General features: G+C 43.2%; 1 long non-coding RNA gene across 1 annotated transcript in view; it reads left to right on the top strand.

The window, feature by feature from the left end:
* Positions 1 to 19558, top strand: part of LOC134759159 (uncharacterized) — a 60228-nt gene that overhangs the window by 2920 nt on the left and 37750 nt on the right. The gene's annotated exons all lie outside the window — the stretch shown is intronic.

Raw genomic sequence — 19558 nt, 5'->3', positions numbered from 1 at the left:
TAAGTTATGAAACAATCTGAGAGTGGAACTGGGATGGTGTGAATGCCTTGCTAGAAAGCGTTAAAAACAGGCTGGTTGGCCAGAAATAGAGAAAGACCTCCTGCTCTGAGTGACAGTTTAGATAAGATTTGTGCTTCTCCAACTATCTCTGGTGAAGAAAAATATTTAAAAATTCCCAGTCCATTGCAAACAGATACATTGTAAAATGGAGTAAAAATGAATAATCAGAAAATTAATTTATAAAGTAAAGACATACGGAACACAAGTCTAAGTTATTTTTTATTATTAGATTCAGCAGACATAAACTTAATCTACTAGACTGTCATAAATGTTTCTAAATGTGTATTCTCAATTTCTGGACTTATTTTGTTGTGGTTCAGTAACAAATAGCTTATAGACTGGCCCTGAATGAAGGCGACTTCTTATAGTTCTAACATTCTGTGTTTTTACTTGAAGCCCAAACAGCTGTGCCTTGAATTTATAGAGGAATTCTTCATCTATACGTTAATTAATTAAACACATGCATCATTTAATTAACCAAATGTTTAGTTAAAACCTATCATGTATGGGTTAAATGCATGCTATACAGGAAGTTGCATTAGAAATGGTCCCTTTTCTCTATAGCAGACAGTGTAGTGAGGGAGCTAACAGCCACATATCTATGATGTGGGAGAGAAGGTGATGGCTGCCAGGAGAGCGCTGTGGGGGAGTTGCTGGGGAATCTGGAGCAAGGAGACTTCACTGATCTCTGGAGGAGTCAGGCAGACTCTGTGGAGGACGTGGCCTTGAAGGCTACACATAGGAAAATGCAGGCCAGGGCACGCCATGGGTGGAATGAGTAAGTCTCAAAACCTTGACATACTTCTTTCTCTTTCATGTCAAAAACATCTTTGAAAGGTACAGCAATATTAGGAAGCCCTATATACAGGAAAATTGAAGCACAAAGAAGCAATTGTGGCAAACAGCAGGTCCTTGAACAGGTCCATTGGCCTATTTAAGTCTCAGTTTTAGTGTCCGTGAAATGGGCCTAATAACATCTACCTTTTGAGTTGTTCAGAGGGCTAGATGTATATACGTTGTTTTATAAAGGTAATTATATTTACATTACAAAGTACTGGCACGTTCTCTGATAATAGTAAGAGCTCAACAAGTCGCGACAATTATTGTGTTGTTACTAGATAGTTGGTCCAGAATCATTTGTTTTGCAGGGGAGGGGAGGAGGGGTTCTGCTCGGGATTCGTTTCCTCCATCCTTTTAGCAACTGCACTTCTCTTTCTCTTGGGGAAACTGTCACTCTCTTGACTATGCCATTCTCATGGGTCTGCCTATTTGCTGGCCACAGGGAGAACCTGTGATCCAGATCTGGCCAATCACAGTGTCTCGTTCCCTTCACCGCAGTGATTGGCCTAAGAACAGGCAGGAGACGCGATCTGGACCAATCAGAATCTTACATTGAGGTTTGTATATGTGCGTGTTGGGAGAAAAAAAATTACTTTATTTTTCCTTCCAGTTTGCAAAGCTGGGCTAAGAGCAGAGTTTGTCACAACCAAACCTAGAGCTGGAGAAAAGGGGAAGTGGAGAGGGAACTGAAAATACCATTAGGTCTCTGAATCTACACCTCTTCTTTCTAGTTATTGGAATCAATGCATTCCAGCTTTTTGCTTCAACCAGAATGAGTTTTCTATCCCTGGTAACCCTGCCTAATGCAAGGACTCACTCAGATTTCCAGATTCTTATCTTAGTGTGTTGTCCTTTAAGTCAGCACTTTTCAAGAGCCATTCCCATCATTTATTCATTTGTCAAAATTATTTTGGACAGATTCCGGGGTGAAGCGGTCATGCTAAGAGAATAACAAACAAGCATGTGGCCAGTGTTATGAGGGCTTCAGATCCAGTCAGGGGTGCAAAATGAGAAAAAGCTAATCAAGAAAATAAAACAGCTGGGCGCAGTGGCTCACACCTGTAATCCCAGCACTTTGGGAGGCCGAGGCAGGCAGATTGCTTGAGCCCATGAGCTCGAGACTAGTCTGGGCAATATGGTGAAACTCTGTCTCTACAAAATGACACACACAAATTAGCCAGGCATTGGCCGGGCGTAATCGCTCATGCCTGTAATCCCAGCACTTTGGGAGGCTGAGGCAGGCAGATCAACTGAGGTCAGGAGTTCAAGAACAGCCTGACCAACCTGATGAAAACCCATCTCTACTAAAAATACAAAATTAGCTGGGTATGGTGGTACATGCCTGTAATCCCAGCAACTTGGGAGGCTGAGGCAGGAGAATTGCTTGAATTTGGGAGGTGGAGATTACAGTGAGCCAAGATTGCGCCACCGCACTGCAGCCTGGGCGACAAGAGCGAAACTCCGTTTCAAAAAAAAAAAAAAAAAAAAATTAGCCAGGCATGGTGGTGTGCACCTGTAGTCCTAGCTTCTAGGGAGGCTGAGGTGGGAAAATCACTTGAGCCTGGGAGGCCTAGGCTGCAGAGAACCATGAGCATGCCATTGCACTCCAGCCTGGGCATAGAGCGAGACCCCGTCTAAAAAAAAATTAATTAATTAAAAAGAAAAAGCTAATGATGACAGATACCAACTGAGTTGAAGTGCTATGAGAGTTCAGAAAAGAGAGAGGGCTCACGCTCTTGGGGGACTATCAGGGAAGCCTTTGAAGAGGAAGCAGGAATTTGAATTGGGCATTGAAGGACAGTTCAGATAAGTGTTTTTCTAGACAGTGTGGTGGTGGGTACAAAGATATCTAGGGCAAAGAGTTGATGTGGCACAGTAATGGGAAGTAAGAGTGAAGGTGAGATGGGGCTTTATGTACTCTTTGAAAATAGTTTCATAGGCTGGGTATGGTGGCTCACGCCTGTAATCCCAGCACTTTGGGAGGCTGACGTGGGCAGATCACTGAAGGTCAGGAGTTTGAGACCAGAGTGGCCAACATGGCAAAACCCGTCTCTATTAAAAATACAAGAAATTAGCTGGGTGTGGTGGCAGGCACCTGTAATCCCAGCTATTTGGGAGGCTGAGGCAGAAGAATTGCTTGAACCTGGGAGGCAGAGGTTGCAGTGAGCTGAAATCACGCCACTGTACTCCAGCCTGGGCAACAAGAGCGAAACTCTGTCTCAAAAAAAAAAAAAAAAGAAAATAGTGTCATGGAAGCTTAAAACATATTCAAACATAGAGATAATAGTATAATGAATCACCTGCAGACATTGGCCAATTGCAATAGTTATCAATAAAACAATATCATTCTTGTTTTATCTACTCAACTTATCCTTCCTCATCATCATCCCCACCCTCCCACTGAAATATTTTGAAACAAATCCCAGACATCGTATCATTTTACCCTGAAATACTTAATTATTATTGTTATTATTATTATTATTTATTATTATTTTTTGAGACAGAGTTTCACTCTTGTTGCCCAGGCTGGAGTGCAACGGTGCCATCTTGGCTCACTGCAACCTCCACCTCCCGGGTTCAAGCAATTCTGCCTCAGCCTCCCAAGCAGCTGGGATTACAGGCATGCACCACCATGCCCGGCTAATTTTGTATTTTTAGTAGAGATGGGGTTTCTCCATGTTGGTCAGGCTGGTCTGGAACTTCCGACCTCAAGTGATCTGCCCGCCTCGGCCTCCCAAAGTGCTGGAATTACAGGGGTGAGCCACCGTGTCTGGTTTTATTATTACTGTTGTTTGATACAGGTTCTTGCTCTGTCACCCAGGCTGGAGTGCAGTGATGTGATCATGACTCACTGTAGCCTTGAACTTCTGGGCTGAAGTGATCCTCCCACCTCTGTCTCCTAGACAGCTGGGACCATGGGCATGTACCACCATGCCTGGTTAATTTTTTATTTTTTGTAGAGATAAGGTATCACTACATTGTCCCGGCTGGTCTAGAACCCCTGGGTTCAAGCTAGCCGCCTGCCTCAGTCTCCCAATGTGCTGGGATTACAGGCATGAGGCACTGTGCCCGGCCACGTACTTAATTATTATTATTATTATTTTTAAATTAATTAATTTTTTTTTAGACAGAGTCTTGCTCTGTCGCCCAGGCTGGAGTGCAGTGGCGCGATCTCGGCTCACTGCAAGCTCCACCTCCCAGGTTCAGGCCATTCTCCTGCCTCATCCTCCCAAGTACCTGGGACTACAGATGCCTGCAACCACGCCCGGCTAATTTTTTGTATTTTTAGCAGAGATGAGGTTTCTCTGTGTTAGCCAGGATGGTCTCGATCTCCTGACCTCATGATCTGCCCGCCTTGGCCTCCCAAAGTGCTGGGATTACAGGCGTGAGCCACGGTGCCCGGCCTATTAGTAGTATTTTTTGAGATGGAGTTTCGCTCTTGTTGCCCAGGCTGGAGTGCAATGGCGTGATCTCGGCTCACTGCGACCTCCACCTCCCAGGTTCAAGTGATTCTCCTGCCTCAGCCTCCCGAGTAGCTGGAATTACAGGCTACAACCACCACACCCCGCTAATTTTTGTATTTCTAGTAGAGACGGGGTTTCACCATTTTGACCAGGCTGGTCTTGAACCCCTAACCTCAGATTATCTGCCTGCCTCAGCCTCCCAAATTGCTGGGATTACAGGGGTGGGCCACTGCTCCCGGCCCGAAGTACTTAATTACTATCTTTAAAAGGCAAAGGACTCTTCTCCCAATATAAGCCCAATAATATTATCATCCCTAAAAATCCCCCAATAATTTCTTAACATTACCTAATTCTCAGTGTACGTTCCATTTTCTCCAATTGTCTCACAAATATCTTTGCGCAGATGGTTTGTTAGAATCTGGATCTAAAGACAGTACACTCATGTAGTTGGTTATGTCTCCTGAGTCTCTTGCTACCTACAATAATTCTTACTATCCCATTTTAGAACTCTGTATTTGGTAAAGGAAGCTGATCATTTGTCCTGTGGAATTTTCCACATCCTGGATTTGGCTGATTGCGTTATCATGGTGTTGTTCAACAATGCTCCTAGGCTCCTTCTATTCCTGTAAACTGGTGATAATGAGGCCTGGAGGCTTGATGAGATTCTGATTCAGTTATTATTGTTATTACTTTTTTGGTGGTGCAGCGGACTTCCCCATGCACCTCGTCAAGAGACACATAATGTCTGGCTTTCTACTTCCAGTGATGTCCAAGTTGATCAGTGAATTTTAGTAAAAACTGCTGTTGTAGTTTTTTAGACCCCTCTCTAAGATTCTGACATGAGTCCATGGGGGCTGGGCTAGTGAACAAATCTAATTCACAGATCCGGCTGCACTCAGAATCACCCTTCCTCTGGGACCAGGGAGGCATTGTTACTGGGCCAAGCTGACGTCTGACCTTTGAGAGCTTCCCTTGGGTGGCAGAATTTCCCAGGAAGCTATTCAGGCCCTAAGGCAAATAGGATTCCTGCTGGCCTGTCCCACCGGTCTGTCAGGCGAGCTTGAATCTTTGAATGAAGTGAGGATTCCAAAGAGATTTGTCAGAATGTGTGATATTAGATTTCTTTAGCAAGAATGCTTGTCACTTTGCTACTTTCCAGTGGAAAAAATTTCCACTGATTGTGTCTAAAAATGCAAAAGAAAACGGAGAAGCAAGGTAATTTCACACAAAAATAGTCAGCAATGGAAACTTACTATTAAACAACACAGGAGGACTTTTACTTTACGGTCTTGAATTATACAACTTGCCCTTTGAACTGGATAATTTGATTATGTAGTCAGTTCCCTTGGGCAATTCAGGTTTGCGCCCTAGATTATTACGACTCCCCTCACCCCCGATATATGAAGATAATTGTGTGAGCTTCAGACTGACAACCTCTAGCAGAATTTGGGTTGCAGTAGGTTTTAAATGTAGGGAAATTGTTTTATGTAGATGGATTGATGAATATGGTAATTTAGTTTTTAATTCATTTGACTCAGTTGAGAAAAAGATTTCAGCTTCAGAAATTAATAAACTCATACATGTTTGTGTCTTTTATATATGATTTTGAGGTCCTTTGCCTGACATACTGTGCTGTGCTTTTTTTTTTTTTTTATTCCCTCTTAATGTCTTGTGCTTTGGGATGCTTCATTTCTGTGTCTGCCCTGGGGCTTGTTCTGTGTCAGGTAACATGCTGACCTTCTTCCTGGCTTGATTTCCACATTCAGGAAGGCTTCTTTTTTTGCCCAAAACATTTGTTTTGTTCACAGATGGTATTATAAGGTTTAGAGAAGTGTCATGGAGTATTTCACATAGTTTTGCGCATCGTTTTATAAAGTGAGTTTCTCAGATTTATGTATCCATCTTGGCCTTCTTTCTTTTTCTCTCTCCCTCCCCGAAAGCTGAACTAGACTGAGAGCCACTCGGGGGAACTTTGTTTTGTATACATGGTTGTTTCCCAATTCCAAGCTCAGTGCCTGGCCCATGGCAGGTGTCCAGTGAATATTATGGGAGGAGTTAATGAGTAAAAATGAACTTTGAGAATTTTCTTCTCTCTTTCTACCCTCGAATTCCCCAAACAGGGCACCCTTGTTTATACTGGATTTTAGGAAAGTAAATATCAATGACAGCCCACTCCTTTTGCTTAGAAAGATTTGGAGACTTCTTTTTCTTAGGTAAATGCTCAGCTAGATTCAAATCACTAACTCCAGTTTATAGGTCAAGTTAGAATCAGGATGGAACATTTTGGCTCAGGGCTATGGCTATGAAAAAATTTCCAAGGCCAAAGTCACAGACAATGTCACTGTATTCATTTCCTGTGGCTTCTGTAACAAATTACTACAACTGAGTCGTTTACAACAGAAACTTATCCCCTCATAGATCTGGAGGCTGGAAGTCCAAAATCAGTGTTACTGGGCTGAAATCAAGGTGTGGGCAGGGCTGCACTCCCTTCAGAGGCTCTACGGGAGGAACCTTGCCTTTCCAGCTTCTGGTGGCCTCTGGCTGTGCCTTATCAATCATATTTTGAAAGTGGGTAGACAGAAAAGAATATAAAATTTTAAGCTAGAAGCCAGGTGCGGTGGCACATGCCTGTAATCCCAACACTTTGGGAGGCTGAGGCGGGCAGATCACTTGAGGCCGGGAGTTCAAGACTAGCCTGACCAACATGGCGAAACCCCGTCTCTACTAAAGATATAAAAAATTAGCTGGGCATGGTGGTGCATGCCTGTGGTCCCAGCTACTTGGGAGGCTGAGGTGGGTGTATTGCTTGAACTGGGGTGGTGGAGGTTGCAGTGAGCTGATTTGACACCACTGTACTCCAGTCTGGGCAACAAAGCGAGCGTCTGTCTCCAAAAGAAAAAAAATAAAAATTGAGTTAGAAACATGCCGTTTAAAATGTTTATTTGGGCCTGGTGCAGTGGCTCATGCCTATAATCCCAGAATTTTGGGAAGCTGAGGTGGGAGGACTGTTTGAGGCCAGGACTTTGAGACCAGCTTGGACAACATAGTGAGACCTCCATCTCTACCAAAAAAAAAAAAAAAAAAAAAAAAAAAAAAAAAAAAATTAGCCAGGCATGGTGGTATGCACCTGTAGTCCCAGCTACTGGGAGGCTGGGGTGGGAGGATCCCAACCCAGGAGACTGAGGCTGCAGTGAGTTATAATTGCAGCACTGTACTGCAGCCTGGGTGACAGTGAGATGCTATCTCTAACAAAAAAGGCTCTTTGTAGCATAAATTGCAACTATGGACTAGCAGCCAGCCTCCCCTCCTTTCTTTTGGTGTGTACACCCCTCTCCCTGAGGTTTAGCAGGTAGAGGCTAGAGTTCCCAGGTAGAGGCTACAGTGCTCAGCCTCTTTTTTACAAACAGTTGAGGCTATCTAAGTTCTTACCACTGGGTTGTGAGTTGAAGTGAGGTGTGCAACTTCCACATCATTTTCTTAAAGAGAAATTGCTCACCTTCGACTTCCTCCCCCTTTCCCCTCCTTTGGGAAGGAATGCAGATGCTATGGTGAGACAGTCTGACCATTCAGGCAAGGATCCCTCCCTACCAGGTGGTGGAACAATGAGAATGAGGACCTCCTGGAGCAGAGTGGCCTCACCACCCTGTACCCCACTGCGCTCACCTCTGGAAATGACACCAGAATGAACTTCTGTATAGTTTATTTATTTATTTACTCATTTATTTATTTTGAGACAGGGTCTCTCTCTGTCACCCAGGCTGGAGTGCAGTGGTGCATTCATAGCTCACTGTAGCCTCAAACTCCTGGGCTCAAGCGATCCTTCCGCTTCAGCCTCTTGAGTAGCTAGGACTACAGGCATGCACCACCACACCAGGCTAATTTTTTTCTTTTTTTTTTTTTTTTTGAGACAGAGTTTCGCTCTTCTTGCCCAGGCTGTAGTGCAATGTTGGGATCTCGGCTCACTGCAACCTCTGCCTCCTGGGTTCAAGCGATTCTCCTGCCTCAGCCTTCCAAGTAGCTGGGATTACAGGCATGCACCACCACACCTGGCTAATTTTGTGCTTTTAGTAGAGATGGGGTTTCACCACGCTGGTCAGGCTGGTCTCGAACTCCTGATCTCAGGTGATCCACCCGTGTTGGCCTCCTAAAGTGCTAGGATTACAGGCATCAGCCACTGCACACAGCCCTTCTGTAGGGGTCATCATTTTGGGGTCCCTTTCTTATAGCAGTGATATGGTTTGGATGTGTCCCCACCCAAATCTCATCTTGAATTGTAATCCCTATTTGTCGGGGGAGGGATCTGGTAGGAGGTGATTGGATCTTGGGGCTGTTCTCCTGATAGTGAGTGAGTTCTCATGAGATCTGATGGTTTTGTAAGTGGAGGTTTCCCCTGCTCTCCTTCCGCCTGTCGCCTTGTGAGGAAGGTATCTGCTTCCCCTCCTACCATGATTGTAAGTTTTCTGAGGCCTCCCCGGCCATGTGGAACTGTGAGTCCATTAAACCTCCTTTGTTTACGAATTACCCAATCTCGGATAGTAACTTTATGGCAGTGTGAGAATGGACTAATACAAGCAGTTCAGTTTATACCTGTACCAATATACAGATGACACCAGGAAAGAAGCAGATTTCTTGGTTTTAACTACTACTGTTTGTCTATTTAGTAAGGCATGTTGGACAACAGATGCTAATATTACTTTGCATTGCTGCTGTTTCTGCCTTTTTTTTTTTCTTAGACAGAGTTTCGCTCAGTCACCCAGGCAAGAGTGCAATGTCATGATCTCGGCTCACTGCAGCCTCTGCTTCTTGGGTTCAAGCAATTCTCCTGCCTCAGCCTCCCCAGTAACTGGGATTACAGGTGTAAGACACCACACCTCACTAATTTTTGGATTTTAGTAGAGATGGGGTTTCACCATGTTGGCCCAGCTGGTCTTGAACACCTGACCTTAGGTGGTCCACCCACCTTGGCCCCCCAAAGTGCTGGGATTACAGGCGTGAGCCACTATGCCCAGCCACTGTTAATTTTTTAAAAAGAATTCTTTTCCTACACACTCCAAAAGAAAATAATTACCCCAAGCAGTGCCCTTGTAAGCTGATTATTTTGTCTTTTCTATGCTGAATTCACTTAGCCTGCTTGGAAGACTCTGGTTTACTCTGAGCTGCTAGAGTGAAACTTTCATTAGTTAGTATGAACGCATCACCACTGTGTGTCTATCCTGCAATAGCTTGCAGGGGACTACTTAATAGTCTTCATAAGAAATGCTGAATTGATGTCTCCAAAGTGTGTGTTTAAATTTATAAAAATAACCTCTGGGACATCGGCTAAAGTGAATCTCTCCTAAATCCTGTGAAAAACAAGTTATTCTTTTTTCTTTTATAATATAAAAAAGATTAGCTGAGCCCAGTGGTTTATGCCTGTAATCCCAGCACTTTGGGAGGCTGAGGCAGGCAGATCACTTGAGGCCAGGAGTTTGAGACCAGCCTGGCCAACATAGTGAAATCCTGTCCCTACCAAAAAATAAAAAAATTAGCCAGGTGTGGTGGTGCACACCTGTGGTCCCAGCTACTTGGGAGGCTGAGATGGGTGGATTGCTTGAACCAAGGTGGTGGAGGTTGCAGTGAGCCAAGTTCGTGCCTCTGCACTCCAGCTTAGGCAACAGAGTGAGACCCTGTTTCAAAAATTATAAATGAATAAATAAATAAATAATAAAATAAATAAAAAGATTAAATGATTTGTTTTTTTTACCACAGTAGTTTATCTCAGTTATGGACAAATTAAAAATGAAAAGATAAAACAAAAAATTTCATAATCTTACCATACAGCAAGCAACTTGGTATATATCATTTCAGTTCTTTATGAATATATGTATATTTGTGAAAATCAGACTATATTGTATGCAGCTTTATATCTATTCCCTTAAAACAAAACCTAGAGATTTTGGTAAATATCTTGATTCTGATTGACTGTAGTCAGCTTAGTAAGCTGCAGAATGCTGACTGGGTAATCTCACAGAGGGAAGGGGGCTGTCTTCATACTGAGTAAATTTGGTTTTAATATGTAACGTATGCCCTGTACCATTTTCAGTAGTGTGAGGTAGGGAAGAAGAAATGGCATTGATCTATTACTGTAGAAACTTTGCCTATGATTTACAAGCATGAGAATTTGCTTTGCCTGTTTTATGACTCTATTCAACCCTGAATTATGGGCTGTTTATTTTTTCTCTCTCTTTGATTAGAGTCATGAGAGAGTTGTTTGCCTGGTTCAGTCAAAATACAAATCCAGTGTTGTTCCTATACATCTTACAGCTTTTCCTTTTGACAAATACAAGAAGACTGGGATGTAGCAGACAGAGCATTTACCAGCTGCCAGGCATTGTCTTAAGCACATCACACAATAGGGTTTGAACCTCTGAAAACCCTATGAGGTAGATAATGCCAGTCTCTTAGTCCAAGTTTTCAGGTTAGAAAAATGGAGACTTGGAGAGATGAAGCAACTTTTTCTAGTTATTAGAGCTAGTAAGTGTCAGAGCTGAAATTTAAACCCAGTGTGTCTGACTTTAAACCTACCTTTTAAACACTGTGCTTATTGTCTTCCAAAGTGAAACTAATTTATTTTAAAAATACAATTAAGGCCGGGCGCGGTGGCTCTCACCTGTAATCCAGCTACTTGGGAGGCTGAGGTAGGAGAATCGCATGAACCCGGGAGGTGGAGGTTGTAGTGAGACAAGATCACTCCACTGCCCTCCAGCCTGAGTGACAGTGCAAGACTCCATCTTGGAAAAAAAATTTTTTTTGACAAATAGCCGGGTGTGGTGGCTCACGCTTGTAATCCCAGCACTTTGGGAGGCTGAGGCGGGCAGATCATGGGGTCAGGAGATCAAGACCATCCTGGCCAACATGGTGAAACCTCATCTGTACTAAAAATACAAAAATTAGCTGGGTGTGGTGGCACGTACCTGTAATCCCAGCTACTCAGGAGGCTGAGGCAGGAGAATCACTTGAACCTGGGGGTGAAGATTGCAGTGAGCCGAGATTGCGCCACTGCACTCCAGCCTGGGCGACACAGCGAGACTCCATCTCAGGATAAAACAAAACAAAACAAAAAGAAAAGAAAACACTTAAAAAATTTAACAAATAAAATTGTGTAGATTTTTTGTGTACCACATGACACTTTGTAATATGTAAACATTGTGGAATGGCTTGGTTGAACTAATTAACATGTACATTACCTTACTTATTTGTTTTTGTAGTAGGAGCATAAAATCTACTCTCTTAGCAATTTTCAAAATACAAGTTGCATATGCCTGTAGTCCAGGCTACTTGGGAGTCCCACCTGAGGGAGAGGATCGCTCGAGCCTAGGAGTTTGAGGCTCTGTAGTGTACTATGATCACACCTGTGAATAGCCACTGTACTCCAGGCTGAGCCATATAGCGAGACCCCATCTCTTAAAAAAGCCAAAAAACCAAAAACAAGTCAATGTTATTAACTATAGTCACCATGTTGTACAATAGATGAAACTAATTTATTTTTGCATCTTGTTCTTCAAATACCCAAATTTCATCAGATACATGACACCATAGATTATAAAACACATCATTATTTTATATTCCAATAACAATAAAAATGTAAATGTAAATGTAGAGTGCATCTCAATTTCTGAAGTTATAATGTGAACAATATGTAAGCCTTAGAATCAATGAAATATGCTAAAATTATAACTAGAAGAGGCTAATACTATGTCCCCACTTGCATGGGTAGGGCTGACAATATGAGTTTGGTGGATGCAGTGCATTCTCAGGGGTGAGGTCTAGCAGGCACCACCATACATTTTCACCTCACTTGCAGGAATAGTGGTTGTGCAGTTGGATTTGTCGCTGCAGTTGGATAAGTCATTATTATTCCTGCCCACAGTCCCAGAAGCTTGGAAGCACCAAGCTGCCTAGAGCTACTTGGAAATAATAATAGAGCAAGAGAATAGGGGAATAATGGATGAGGTATGCGCAGCACTTTGTATCTGTGATTTTGAATGTGGGACATATACATCCAGCGGTTCTTTCCCTGCAATGATGTATTGAACAACAATAGCAACATTTTATGATTTCTGGGAAATATCTGCCACAAAATTATAGCTAAAGAAGGAAATCAAATCAGTCCAGCAGAATTACTCCAGGAGTATAGAACGAGATGAACAGAGGGCTGAACACTGAGCCTTGAGAAATGCCTGCAGAGAGTGGGTATGAGGGAGAAGAGAGGGCAGAAAGGTGGGGAAGTGGGAGCAAAAGGGAGGGATGAGGGCTAAACCAGCAAAGGGCTGAAGCCAAGGATGGGATGAGTTTCTTAAAGGCAGAGGTAGACATAGGGATTGAATGTTACTGCGGGTTCACTGACCAAAGACTGTTTGTTGGTCAAGGAACTTAATGGATCTCATGCCTATAAGGAGAATAGAAGGAGGCAATATGAAAGCAGAGAAAACCCTTTTCCCCTTTATTATTATTTGTTTACTTTTTAGAGACAGAGTCTCACTCTCACTCTATTGCCCAGGCTGGAGGGCAGTGGCACCATCATAGCTCACTGCAGCCTCCATCTCCTGGGCTCAAGCCATCCTCCCCACTCAATCTCCAGAGTAGCTAGGACTACAGGTATGTGCCACCACGCTTGGACAATTTTTAAATTTTTTGTAGAGATGGGGTCTTACTATGTTGCCTATGCTAGCCTCGAACTCCTGGGCTCAAGAAATGCTTCCGGCTTGGCCTCCCAAAAGTGCTGAGATTACAGGAGCGAGCCGCCAGGCCTAGCTTCCTTTATTTTAGAAATGTTACACAGGTAAGGGAAGGGCAGTCTTCCCAAACCTGGCTGGATAGATCCTTACAATACTAGTTTTTGTATTAGGGGTCTTCTCGGTAACATCTGCGCACACTTCCTTCCACCTTTTTTTTTTTTTTTTTTTGAGATGGAGACTCGCTCTGTTGCCAGTCTAGAATGCAATGGCGCAATCTCAGCTCAGGGCAACCTCCGCCTCCCGAATTCAAGTGATTCCCTTGCCTCAGCCTCCTGAGTAGTTGGGACTACAGGTGTGCGCCATGACGCCTGGCTAATTTTTTGTATTTTAGTAGAGACGGGGTTTCATCAACTTGGCAGGATGGTCTTGATCTCCTGACCTCATGATCTGCCCGCCTCGGCCTCCCTTTTTCTTTTTCTTTTAGAGATGGTGTCTTGTTATATTGTCCAGGCTGGTCTCAAACTTCTGGCTTGAACACCTAGCCCAAGTTCAAGTTCGCTGTGCCCAGTTTCTTCCACCTTCTGAAAACCCCAGCTCCTGTGATACCCTCATACCTCATGCTTCTGAATGGTCACTCCTACTTCTTGGGCTGAACTTTCACAATTACCTTGACCCAATTTTTTTTCTGCTCCCTACACCTTCAATGTTGACTTTCCCCCTGATTTTATCCTTAGCCTTTTTCTCTTCCCTATTCTCTGCACACTCTTTGGAAAATCTCATTTATACTCATGGCTTCAAAAATTACCATCTATTTGTTCTTGATGCCTAAACACATTTCTAGCCCAATTCTCTCCCCTCAGTTTCTGAGTCAGCTTCATTCTCACTCTCTCTTCTTCCTTCCTTGCCATTTGATAAATTTTGCAGCTTACTGCTAGCAATGTATCCATGACTCACGAGAATGTACTTTAGGTATGCACTTTGCCCTTAGCTTGATTTTATTTTTTCTGTCTTCATTTTCCCTCCCACACTCCAAAATCACTTATCTAGACTTCAGTCGTTTTCCTGTCTTTAGTGTTGGTTCACTTTATTTTTCAACTGTGAGCTCCAAACCAGGCAAATCAGATCAAATGTGAGGGAAATTCTTCAATGTCTTACCATTGCCTACAGGTTAAAACAAAAATGCCTTTACCTGGGACACATGTCCCTTCATGACTTGGCCCCTACCTACCTAGCTGACATCACTGGGACCTGTTTCCCGCTTGATTTTTGACTCAGGAATGCTGAACTACTTGTAGCTGTTGTTCGTTTCTTTCTTTCTTTTTCTTTCTTTCTTTCTTTCTTTCTTTCTTTCTTTCTTTCTTTCTTTCTTCCTTCCTTCCTTCCTTCCTTCCTTCCTTCCTTCCTTCCTTCCTCTCTCTCTCTCTCTTTCTTTCTTTTTGTTTGTTTGCTTGAGACAGAGTCTTGCTCTGTTGTCCAGGCTGGAGTGCAGTGGTAAGATCTTGGCTCACTGCAACCTCCGCCTCTAGGATCAAGCGATTCTCCTGCCTCAGGCTCCCGAGTAGCTGGGATTACAGGCGCCCGCCACCACGCCTGGCTAATTTCTGTATTTTTAGTAGAGACGGGGTTTCATCATGTTGGCCAGGCTGGTCTTGAACTCATGACCTTAAGTGATCCACCCGCCTCAGCCTTCCAAAATGCTGGGATTACAGATGTGAACTACCACGCCTGGCCCCTATATTTCTTTGCCTCTACCTGGATGCACTGACCTCCCCTATTTAATTTGCTGGACAAACTCATACCTATCTTCAGTTCTTCCTCTGTAAAGCTTTCCCCTGACTCCCAGTTTAGATGCCTCCTTTCTTAGGTTCCAACTATACTTTTTCTGCTTTGTCCACAGAAAGCTTCTTCAGGGGCTTACTTTGATTTTAAAAATTGCCCTTTATTTACGTTACATATAAAAAAATCAAGTTCTTTCCAGGTCAATTTAGAAATTTCTGTTTATAAATCTAGCAAATCGCAACACTGTAGGAGGGGCACCTTTGATTAATATTTGGTCCCATTTACACATCTAAACTTTTACTTACTTGAAACTGCAATAATAACCCATCAATGTATTTATTTCCCTTTAAAGTAACTCAGATGTCTGGCTGTTAAACTTTCCAAAATGTTTAATTATCTCTTTCTTTTCTTGAGATGGTGGGCCTTGCTATGTTGCTCAGGCTGGTCTTGAACTCCTGACCTCAAGTGATCCTCCTGCCTCAGCCTCCTTGAGTAACTGGAATTACAGGTGTGTGCCAACTTGCCTGAATAAAACGTTTAATTTTTATAAATCTAATCGTTAAACATGACTATATAGCCAGCCTTAATTCTAAGTGCCAATATTACATAAAACGAAGTAAACTTTCAACTTAAAATTGTAAGTCTAGGCTGGGTATGGTGGCTCACGCATGTAATCCTAACACTTTTGGTGGCGAGAAGGGATGATCTCTTGAGCCCAGGAGTTCGAAACCAGTCTGGGTAACATAGAAAAACCCCCATTTCTAAAAAAAATTTGTAAAGTAGCCAACAGTGGTAGTGTGTGCCTGCAGTTCCAGCTACCAGGAGGCTGAGGTGGGAGGATGGTTTGAGCCCAGGAGTTTGCGGCTGCAGTGAGCTATGATTGTGCCACTGCACTCCGGTCTGAGTGACAGAGTGAGACCCTGTCTCTACTGAAAAAAACCCACAGAAACCCAAATATATATATTTATATAAAAAAGATTTCAACATATGAATTTTTGGGGGAATAGTCCATAACAAGTGTTATAAGTGCTATATTATTAATACTTCCAGATTCCTTAATATCGAGATATTAGTAGTACAAGTTTCACTCTCTTAAAAATTTCTTTCTTTCTTTCTTTCTTTTTTGAGATAGGGTCTTGCTCTGTTGCCCAGGCTAGAGTACAGTGGCACAGTCTTGGCTCACTGCAACCTCTGTCTCCTGGGTTCAAGCAATACTCCTGCTGCAGTCTCCCAAGTAGCTGGGACTACAGGCACCTGCCACTATGCCCAGCTGATTTTTGTATTTCTAGTAGAGATGGGGTTTCACCATGTTGGCCAGGCTGGTCTCGAACTCCTGACATCAAGTAATCCACCCACCTCGGCCTCCCAAAATGTTGGGTTTATAGGCGTGAGCCACTGCGCCTGGTGCTCTTAAACATTTGTATATTTCATTTTGAATCCTCTCATGGTTAAATATTCTTGCCCACTAAAGAACAATCACAGTTAGGGATTGCCTTCCCAAGATAATTTTTTGGGAAGGTGTGACAGAATCCATGTCTACAATAGAGTAGGAATACCTTGAGCCCTACCCTAGGTGCTATGTCAGTGATTCCATAACTTACAAAAGGTGGCCACATAATTTCACATCCTTTAAGTTCAAGTTTTACATTACCAAATCTTCTACTATCTCTTTACAGTGTCTATAAGCCCACATCCACTGACTGGATTTTGGATACTAGCTCTAAATATCCCTGAACCTGATAGAATTCTAACCACTCCCCCCAAGTAGGTTTCCTGTCTGGGAGAACTGCACAGTTCTTCCAGATATTAAAATTATTTCCAACTTAATTCTGCAACTCTCTCATGAAAGAGTCACAACTTCTCCCGTTACCTGGGATACATCATAAGCACACAATAAATGTTGGGCCAATTAACGGCATGGCTGAGTGTGCAAACGGATACCAGGTAACACAGAAGAATTTTTATAACTGATACTTATTTTTCTCTCCCTTCAAAGTATAGCATGGTGGTTAAAAGCCTGGGCTTTGCAGTCAGACAGTCCTAAGTTTACATTTCCTGACACTTATTAATTAGGTGACATTGGGCTAATTATTAAGCCTTTCTGAGCATCAGTTCCTCATCTGTAAAATGGAATGGCAGGACCATTATAGGGTGGTTGAAGATAAAATTATATGTTTAAGTATATACATGCACACATATGTGTTAAAAGCTGAAATATGTGCTCCCAAAATTCATATATTGAAGCCCTAACCCCCTCTATCTCAGAATGTGATTATATTTGGAGATAGGATCTTTAAAGAGGTAATTAAGTTAAAATGAAGCTCAAGGGAGGCTCTAATCCAAATGGACTGGTGTCAGCCAGGTGCAGTGGCTCACGCCTGTAATCTCAGCATTTTGGGAGGCCGAGGCAGGAAGATCACTTGAGGTCAGGAGTTCAAGATCAGCCTGGCCAACATAGCAAAACCCCATCCCTACTAAAAAACACAAAATTATCTGGGTGTGGTGGCACATGCCTGTAATCCCAGCTACTCGGGAGGCTGAGGCAGGAGAATCACTTGAACCCGGGAGGCAGAGGTTGCAATGAGCTGAGATGGTGCCCTTGCACTCCAGCCTGGGTGACAGAGTGAGACTATCTCAAAAAGCAAAACAAAGCAAAACAAAAACAAAAACAAGATCCAAACGGACTGGTGTCCTTATAAGAAGAGGAGGCTAGGATACACAGAGGGACAGCAGGGGCACACGTGCACAGAGGGACAGCCACATGAAGAAGCAGCAAGCCAAGGAGGGAGGCCTCAGAGGAAACCAGCCCTGCTCACCACCTTGATCTTGGATTTTCAGCCTCTAGAACTGGAAGAAAAATAAAATTCTATTGTTTAAGTCACCCAGTTAATGATTTTGTTATGGTAGCTCTAGTAAACTAATTTTATATATCTGTATTTATATCTAGCTTAGTACAGTAGCCTAGCTCAATAAATGGTATCAGGGGAACCCACCCCCAATATTTCAACATAGGTTCTTTCTATTTTCCATAAGTGTTGGCCAGCTGAGAAATAAAGAGAAAGAGTACAAAGAGAGGAATTTTACAGCTGGGCCACCAGGGGTGACATCACATATCGGTAGGACCATGATGCCCACCTGAGCCTCAAACCAGCAAGTTTTTTATTAAGGGTTTCAAAAGGGGAGCGGTGTAAGAACAGGGAGTAGATCACATGCTTCAAAGGGCAAAAAGGAGAACTACTGATAAGGGTCTAATAAAGATCACAAGGCAAAGGGCAAAAGCAGAACTACTGATAAGTGTCTATGTTCAGTGGTGCATGTATTGTCTTGATAAACATCTTAAACAACAGAAAATAGCGTTTGAGAGCAGAGAACCAGTCTGACCACAAATTTACCAGGGCTGGGATTTTCCCCACCCTAGTAAGCCTGAGGGTACTGCAGGAGACCACAGTGTATCTCAGTCCTTATCTCAACCACATAGGACAGACATTCCCAGAGTAGTCATTTACAGACTTCCCCCCCAGAAATGCATTCCTTCCCCAGGGTATTAATATTAATATTCTTTGCTAGGAAAAGAATTTAGTGATATCTTCCCTACTTGCATGTCCGTTTATAGGCTCTCTGCAAGAAGAAAAATATGGCTCTTTTTGCCTGACCCCGCAGGCAGTCAGACCTTATGATTGTCTTCCCTTGTTCCCTAAAAATCGCTGTTATTCTGTTCTTTTTCAAGGTGCACTGATTTCATATTGTTCAAACACACATGTTTTACAATCAATTTGTACAGTTAACACAATTATCACAGTGGTCCTGAGGTGACGTACATCCTCAGCTTACGAAGATAACAGGATTAAGAGATCGAAGAAGACAGGCATAAGAAATTATAAAAGTACTATTTGGGAACTGATAAATGTCCATATTAAAATGAAATCTTCACAGTTTATGTTCCTCTGCCACGGCTCCAGCCTGTCCCTCCGTTTGGGGTCCCTGACTTCCCGCAACAAAATGGTAGTCATTATAACTATTATTTAACTTTCCAATGAAACTGCTGCCCCCCAGAAGAGGTTATCCCACAAGTCATATGCAAACTGTTCTTTTTTTTTTTTTTTTCGAGACAGAGCCTTGCTCTTTCGCCCAGGCTGGAGTGCAATGGCACAGTCTCGGTCCACTGCAACCTCCACCTCCCAGGTTCAAGCCATTCTCCTGCCTCAGCCTCCCGAGTAGCTGGGACTGCAGGCGCCTGCCACCATGCCCAGCTAATTTTTGTATTTTTAGTAGAGATGAGGTTTCACCATATTGGCCAGGCTGGTCTGAAACTCCTGACCTTGTGATCTGCCTGCCTTGGTCTCCCAAAATGCTGGGATTACAGGCATGAGTCACCAAGCCCAGCCAGCAAACTTTTCATTGTTTTCTGAGTTAAACACAGGCGTGCCTCTCGTCTGCCTGATCTCAAGCATCCCTGGCTGTGAGCCCTCCCTGATCTCCAGGGAGATATCTTTGCTCCTCCTCTGGGATTGGGGTCTGCCTATGCTGTTTCTCAGTTGCCGTCATCGTCTGTCTCCATAACCATCTCTCTCACCGAACCAGGCTTTGTGCATCTTTGTATTCTGGGTACCCAGCGCAGCATGTCAGGAAATTCAATTCAATAAATTGAGAAATAAGTTCACTGAGAGTTTAGGTTTATTTACTTTATCTTGTTAACAA

This window comes from Gorilla gorilla, chromosome 8 (assembly GCF_029281585.2).
Source record: "Gorilla gorilla gorilla isolate KB3781 chromosome 8, NHGRI_mGorGor1-v2.1_pri, whole genome shotgun sequence".
Lineage (NCBI taxonomy): Eukaryota > Metazoa > Chordata > Mammalia > Primates > Hominidae > Gorilla > Gorilla gorilla.
Note: the sequence above shows the minus strand (reverse complement) of the source record. Positions and strands in the feature narration are given on the sequence as shown.